Source organism: Triticum urartu, chromosome 6A (assembly GCF_056163025.1).
Source record: "Triticum urartu cultivar PI428250 chromosome 6A, HENAU_Tu73, whole genome shotgun sequence".
NCBI lineage: Eukaryota > Viridiplantae > Streptophyta > Magnoliopsida > Poales > Poaceae > Triticum > Triticum urartu.
Genome location: NC_141878.1, coordinates 309735110 through 309742248, shown reverse-complemented (window position 1 = coordinate 309742248; position 7139 = coordinate 309735110).

The following is a 7139-nucleotide window of genomic DNA, read 5'->3' as shown; positions in this document are numbered from 1 at the left end:
GAGTACCCTCCTGAGGCTAGCCACAAGAAGAAGATGCAGCTACTCCGCACTGAGCCTCAGGGGAGCGGCGCCTCCCTCCCTTGCATAGGGAGGCGCGCCCGGCTCCCTCCTCGGGCAGGGCTCGGGAACTCTCTTCTAGAGGGCTTCGGACCTAGCCAGCATCACGAGGGAGGCGCTCGGGTACCACGTGGAGGCATGCTTCACGACACGTTTCCCTCAGGAGGGCACTGGGAGAGGAGCGCCCGGCGCTCAGGAGTTCATCGTCAAGACCATTCAGGAGCTTCAGGAAGTAAGGGCAGTACGCGGCGACCACCGCCCACCTGGTGTAGCTCCCCACCCGGCTGAGGGTGGTGAGCTGCGCATATGCATCGACATCCCAGGGCTCAACAGGGCCGCATCTCAGGAGCACTTCTGGCCTTCGTGTGCTGGTCGGTGTGAGGGTCCACCTCACAGCTACGTGCGCATGTCGTTCGGCCTGTCGAGCGTAGCAGCCGCCTTCCAGCACAACCTGCAGAGCATCCTGGCAGGTCAGGAGGCCAGGCATCACACAATCCTGGCGGAGATGGAGATGGTCCTCAGGAGGCGACCAGAGCCTCCAGAGCCTCCCGAGGCTCTAGGTCACGACGGCTCGTGAAGTGTGACTTCTTCAGCCCGCGCCTTCAGCTACCCCAACACTCCTTCAACAACCAAACCAGGTGACATTTTCCAAGTTTATTTAGCTGGGAGCACCCCTTCGGCTGCATCATTCCCAGGCCGCGTGGGTCTGTCCCTGCGGCATGTATCCTTTTACGTCTTTAGCTTACTTTGCTGGGGGCAGCATCGGCTGCATCATCCCCAAGCCGCTCGGGTCCAACCCAGTGGCATGTATCATTCTTCCATTTACCTAAGCTAGTTTGCTATCCATGCATAAGCTACCTATCATCACCGCCTGGTTGATTATCGCCGGTAGCAGGAACCTCTCATGCCGGGACGGTGCTTGTGCTCGGGTTCGTCCCTGCAACGCTGATAAATCTGAGCGGTTGAGCTCTGGCTCGCGGCATGCCCGCACACGTCACCTCAACAGACCCTCAGTGCCTTCACCTTCTTGCAGAGCGGCCTGGGGCAGACCGACAATCATCATGGCGATCTATGTCCCTCCTCATGCTAATCTGTAGGGACCTCATGAGGACGACAGCGGGTGGTGCCATGGGCTCCTTCTTCTCCCGTGCGATTCGCTTGCACGTTAAAAGTGGGGGCTCCTGAGCATCGCGACTCAGGAGCTCTTACTGGCTCTCTAGCCCTCACCCCCTGGCCTTGACCACGGCATCGCGACCTGTCATACCAGCGGCGGCTAAGCTCACTCAAGGGCCGGGACCTGAGGACGCAGAGCACATAGAAAAGCATGGAGAAGAGGGGGAGGCTCGCACGGGCCTGACCTAGCTACCCGACAGTGGTTGACGCACAAGTCTGGCGCAACACAAGGAACCAGCTCCGGAATGCCAAGATAAGTCTCGCGCCTAGATCGACCTAGCGCTACAGCATGGGATCCTCACCTGTGGCAGCTTTGTTACGGCAACATCACCACCCTTTCCTGCCTATCGGTAGTTGCTTGAGCGCTAAAGGGGACCTCCTGAGCATCGCGCCTCAGGAGCTCTTACTGGACCTCGGGTCGCTCACCTCCTAGCCTTGACCATGGCATCACGACCTGGCATACCAGCGATGGCTGCAGCCTACCTCGGGACCAGGACCTGTCGGCGTAGAGCACCAAGCTGACGTGGGGTTGGAAAGGGGAGACCGAGCTGAAATAAGACATGCGTTCGCAAATTTTCATAATAGGGATAATATGAACAGAAGACATTACAGACCCTTTACATGCCCTCACGGGTCCATTTTGATTCCTCGCAGGGAACAAAAAGAAGGGAGTCCTAGGAGCTCTATCTACACGCGCCGGCGCAGCCAACGCCATCTTCAACAGTGGGCCACAGGAGGCCGACACCAACCCCGTCCAGATCAACAACGGCTATGGTCGGACGTTGCGGCCTTGCTCTGGGCCCGGGGAGAGCTCGAAGGCACGTAGCTGTCGTCGCTTGTCTCCGGAGTCTCGACGAGGTCGGGAGAGTCGCTGCATCACCAGGAGTCACCATTGTAGCTGGAGCAGCTGATGGCGAGCCCAGCGGCAGGCTCGGCGTCGGCCGCTGTGCCGTCCTGGCGACCCCCTTGAGGGCAGCACTCCAAGCGGCGGCCTTCCTCGTCGAAGACCTTGAAGAACATCGTGGAGACGCCGTCGTACTCAAAGTGGATGGTGAGGGCGCCTTTCGCACGGCAGCCTCGAGCGACCTCGCCCCAGCCACGAGTCATGAAGATCCTCCTGGGGAGATAGCTTCAACCTCCACCCCAGTCGCCGGGCATCGCAGTCGGTGTGCTGCAGCCAAAGCTCGAGGGGGCCCCTCGGCGGCGAAGAACTGCGGGAAGCGAATCCAAGTGCGCGGAGGCATCGCCGCCCACAGCACGAATTCACGCGAGGAGTCCATGGCATGGACCCATGGGGCAACGTCGTGCGTCGCCGCGGTGCGGCGACCACGGCCCTGGCGCGGGCGGCGGCGCTCGTCGCCCTCCCTCCGGAGCCCTCAGCTTGGGTGTACAAGGGCAACAGACACCCGGGAGGTGGCCGCTCGTACCATGGCCGTGACACTTTCGGCCTCACAACTATGTCGCGACGATGGGACAGCCTATTTTTCGGCAGAAGTGGCTCGGGCTCGTCAAGGGGAGTCTTTCCCTTCTCCGCGGCCGAGAACCTCCGTATTGGCGCCATGGTTGATGCAGCAAGTGATGAAGCAAGGAAGAAGAAGGAGCGGGGGAAGCAAAGGAAGAGATGGGTGATAGGGGCTCCGCCCCCTCTTCCCATTATAGCCAAGGGGAGGCCAACCGCCGGCCTCCACGATCTTAGGTAATAATGATATTTTCTGCATGCAGTAAGGACTCGTCAGGTCGGGCAGTTGCCGAGGCAGCATGGGAAAGTGGAGACGCCCATGACCAATCAATCTCCACGCGTCAAGCGGGGCCGTAGGCTGTTGGGGCCTGCGGCGCTCTGCACTTCCCCTTTGGCTTCGCCTCGAAGCCAAGTCCGAGCGCACCTTGGGCCTGAGGGCTACTTTCAGTGTTCTGGGAACAGGGGTCCCTAGACTTGCCTGCCTGCGGCCTGCAGCGTGGCTCCACCAATGGCCCTGTACGGCCCATCTTCACTAGCAAACACTCAAGACCCTCGCAAGGAGCCAAGCCTCGTGAGGCGGATGACACAAGACCTCCTCGGGGGAAGCTTCACCAAGCAGGCTCACGAGGGGCGGAGAGTTCAAGGCAAGGGACACCTCGCGAGGTTTCTGTGAGGCAAGCCATGACGACTAGAGCCAGGCGGGCGCCAGGCTGGCTCCAGGGCTTGCAGTGTCCTCGTTTCCTCTTTGGTGCTAAAGGGGCAAGCGCAGGCGAGGAGTCCCGAGGCATCAGGCAAAGGTTTCCATATTGATGCAACGAGACCAAGGCAAGCATGACGGCAGGACGGAGGTCACCGTGGTGCCCAAGACGGCGTCACCACCAGAGCCTTTGAGAGGCGAAGACCACCTTTAGTCAGGATAACTTGTACTAGTTGTCTCCCTTCGAATTTGGCCGTCGTTGGATCCCTTCCCGCTCAATATTTGGGGAGAGGACCAGGGCCTCTATAAATAGGACTAGCCACCACCATAGGTAGAGGATCCAGATCATCCCCAACTACACAAGTTCGCCAAGCACAAGAACACCTCTCCTCAGGAGGCTGTTCTTCCCTTGTAACTCTTCATCCTCAGCCCAAGAGGCAATCCACCACACCACAGTGGAGTAGGGTATTACACCACATCAGCGGCCCAAACTAGTATAAACTCTTGTGTCTCCCGTTCTTTGGGTTCGTCGAGCTAGGTCGTGAGATCACGATGTGCGCGAGCTAGGGGGAGGAGAGATTTTCGTGCGAACCCCAGTGTTCGAACCTCAAGGGTTTTGCTGGAACCTGAAATCCGAAATACACGTTCATGACCAAACAGACAACGCTACGTACGCTTTGACCAGGTGGTTCCCAAAGGTCAGGGAGGATAAGGACGCACTTCCTTGTCTGCAAAGATATAGCTGGTCGGTCCCAGCTATCAGGGGGAGGAATCGTTTTTATTGTGTGAGTAATAAGGAGGCACTTCCTTGTGTTCGAAGATGTAGGTGGTGGGTCTAGCTGTCAGCCTCACCGCCTAAAGTCCTCTTGCGATGGATGTCCTTCTTTGACCATGTTGACCACGCCGCGTGGACAGCACCAAGGCAATGGACGACGACGAGGCCTAGGAAGGGAACAACACGGAGCTGGGGAAGACGCGGTAGCGGATGCCCACACGGACGGGAGTACGTGGGTTGACTGCTTTAGCTGCGGTGTGAGGCTGCCGTCACCGAAGAATAACATGAGGTGTGGGTGACTATAGAGGGATAGCATGGCCAGCGGTGGCAGCACAGCCAGACACGGGAGGCAGGAGCAGGCGGCATGGCCGGCGCTGGTTTGGCTGGCTGGAGCAAGAAGACCAAAGGTTGAAGACGCAGACGACCATTGGATGGACATCGTACGATCATTTCAGCTAGAATCATTTATATTGACAAAGTTGACAAAGCCCATGGTACGCGCCAACGTAGTAGGCCCACAAGTCAGCCTCTGAAATTGTGCGCCCCAGATGTCAGGGGGAGGAATCATTTTTTGGGCGGCTGAAGCAAGAATATGTGAGATTGAACAAGAAGCACGCATCCATTGGATGGACATCCAACGACCACTACTGCTAGAACCGTGTGTTGACAATAAGTTGACAAAGCCCTGCATACGCGTCAACTTAGTGTTTTTAGGGGACGCATCAACTTAGTAGGCCCACAAGTGTGTGGCAGAGAACATATAGCCCATTTGCGATTTGCAAGAATGTACAACCCATTTTTGAATTCTAATGGAATTTACTACAACCCATTTACACTTTGTTAAAAGTATAGCCCATTTTCTAGCTAGGACAATGATTAATAATTTTAACCAACCGCTCAAAATAGAATTCAATAAATTTTCCCACATTTTGATGGGATCCGAAATATTTTTATCCCGAAATTTCTAGTCATATTAAATATAATTTCAAAATAAATTTGTATTACGCAAAAATCCAATGAAATATTGCCCGTGCAACAATTAATGAAATTAAAATTTCAAAATCCAAAAATAATATTTTTTAAAATTAATTACAAGTTTGGTACATTTTTTATAGTTAATACCCAGTTTTTATAATTACATCCCATTTATTATTTCTTAAAGCCAATTTCTTGTTAAGCCTAATGCATCCCTCCTAGGAAAGATTTGCAGCCCAGCGGGGCGGAGAATAACAAGTTGACCTTGCCTGGGTATTCTCAAAAAGAAGTACAACTGGGCTAGCCATTTTTAGCTTGAAAAAAATTAATATTTGGGCTAGATATCTGGCCTAGGCTAGACGGGCCACAGCCCGCCCAGTTAATACCCTGCTCTCCTCTGAATAACAACAAAAACATCGCTCAAGAAAAACTCTGCAATGCTCACACCTCAAAAACAAAAAAACTGCTCGAGCTGCTTGGTCCCAGCTGTCGGCCGCTCCTTGTGCAATTCTCTCATTTATTGACTCCATAGATTGACAATGGTGTGGGACCGTGATGTCAGGAAACCAGGAGGAAGCAAAAAAAATTATAGTTGTATATAATAAGGAGGCACTTGCGTACGTGCGGCTATGGCCTTGGTGGGTCCCCACTGTCATCCTCTCCAAGTAAAGTCATCTCCTCATTCCACATGTCCATTGACCATGTTGAAAACACGAGAAGACGGTGCCACGACGAGTGCAACAACTCAAAGGACGGCGGAGAGGGCCTCATGGGCCCTATGGATGGTCTGATACAGCGCCCGCTGCTCATTTAGGAAGCCAGGATCATAGGGCCACATGTCCGCGACGGCATTGTCCTTCGCTTGTTCGTCGGTGCTCCTTGAGGAGACGAAGGTTGCAGCACAGGTCCTCCGGCGCTAGTAGCTCTTCTGCAATTAGGGCGTCGAAGTGCGGCCGCACCTGCTCTATGGTGAACACGGCATGAACCAGCTTTGGACAGTGGCGTCGGCTCCTGGTCGGAAGCTACGTCCATCGTCTGATTGTTGTCGCTTTGCTCGTCAAGCTCATTGGCGAGCCAACATGTCCGGGTGCTGGACCGACCCGCTTCCAAGCACGAGTCTGACCGCCCTGGCCCACTCAGACCGCCTCCCTCGCCCGCGCGCGCTTTCTGCCCGAAACAGTCAGCGCCGCCCGTGCCGCTTCCCAGCGCAGGCATTTGCTCCACGTTCAAACGACACAAGTGCTGGACGTCCGTCCGTTTGCCACCCACATTAATCATACACGGTTGCTGAGGCGGCTACTCCGGCGCCACGCATCCGTCCCTCCGCCATCCACCATTGCTATATAAACTGTTGCGTCGGCCATTGCCGCAGTCATCTGCCTGTGTTCCCTTTCTCTTGTCCACACCACTACTGCCCACCATGGCTTCCTCGTCCTCCAGCGCTCTTCAGGACGGGCGGACGACGGACCACAAGGAGATGGCAGCCATTGCTGTCGACAGGCTGGCAGGCAGGCAGCTGGAGGACGACGGCGTCCCAATGGAGAACATGGTAGTCGACGATCCGGCGGCAACCCCCTCTTCCGCGCCATCCTCGCTGGTGCATTGCACCATGACCATCGGCGAGGCCCGTGCCCAGTACATGGACACGGTGAGGCAGAAGCATCAGGAGCAGTTCCAGGTGGCGCAGGACGACGCCGCCAACAACCACCACCTCCTTCAGGAGAACCTGCAAGCGGAGGAGCAGATCAACGCAGAGCGGGCGGAGAAAGAGGCGCTGCTCCACTCATACCGCTCCTCCCACAAGAGCCGCCTCACGCGCTGGCGGTACCGCATGTGGGTGGCGGAGGTAGCGGCCGCCTATAAAGAGGGCGATGAAGCAGGCGAGGCACTGTTTGGCGAGATCGAGGATGAGGCGGAGGACAATGCCGGCTCCGCCGAGTCCACGCTCCGCTGGCATCGACGAGGCCCTGCTCCGCCGAGGCCCCGCCGCACCAACAACGAGG